Source organism: Mus pahari, chromosome 21, assembly GCF_900095145.1.
Source record: "Mus pahari chromosome 21, PAHARI_EIJ_v1.1, whole genome shotgun sequence".
In the NCBI taxonomy this organism is placed as follows: Eukaryota; Metazoa; Chordata; class Mammalia; order Rodentia; family Muridae; genus Mus; species Mus pahari.
The window spans coordinates 3,894,159-3,895,219 of NC_034610.1; positions in this window are offsets into that span (position 1 = coordinate 3,894,159).

Genomic DNA, 1,061 nt, shown 5'->3' on the forward strand with positions numbered 1-1,061 from the left:
AAGTGCTGGGATTAAAGGCGTGTGCCACCACTGCCCGGAAGAAAAAGTAATTTTTAGCATGACCAATCAATAACAGATTTGGACCCTTAACACATGCACTAACATTTGTTTGAAATCCAGATTCTGTCCCAATATTATCTGTTGCTAACATATCATCATAGAAAGCTGCAGCTAACTTTCAAATGTCTCTAAAAATGACCAGAAGCAGTCTTCCAAATGAAGACCATTATTTCCAATATTGGATTAATTTCTAGACCAGTCCATGATTGAGTCAGAATAACTGGTCACATTAAAGGAAAGAGAAGAGTCATTATAACTCCTTTTGATTAAGTTTTGTTTGTTTGTTTTTTCTGTTTTTTGGGTTTTGTTTTTTTTTTTTTTTTTTTTTGAGACAGTGTTTCTCTGTGTAGCCCTGGCTATCCTGGAACTCACTCTGTAGACCAGGCTGGCCTGCCTCTGCCTCCGGAGTGCTGGGATTAAAGGTGTGCTCCACCATGCCCGGCTTGATTAAGTTTTTGAAGGCAGTTTCCAGTCTGCATGTTCTCTGCCCTACAAGGTCTAAAAGCTTGAAGGAAGGCAGCTTGTCCAATCTGGAATATAGGCAGGCAAGGGTGGGGCAGGAACATATGTCCAAAACAGCTTCCCAGTCACCGTTGTCATGGCACTCTGAAAGCTCATGTCAGCATCATTCTTTGTCCCAGCATCAGCATGTCTCACAAATCACTCTGGAAGCTAGCATGCTCCTTCAGCATCCTGAGGAAAAAACACAAACATGCTCTCTTCTCCATATTAAATACCTGATCAGGACCATACTATGTGCCAGTATGTGGATCCTTCCATTTCTCCTAGGCATAAGTATGCCTGGTTGTAGGTGGCATAGACACTCAGAAAGTTCCTTGGCATCCAAATTTTATTTTATTTTTTATTTTTATTTTTTTGTTTTTTTTTTTTTATTATTTATTTATTTATTTATTTATTTATTTTTGAGACGGGGTTTCTCTGTATAGCCCTGGCTGTCTTGGAACTCACTTTGTAGACCAGGCTGGCCTCGAACTCAGAAA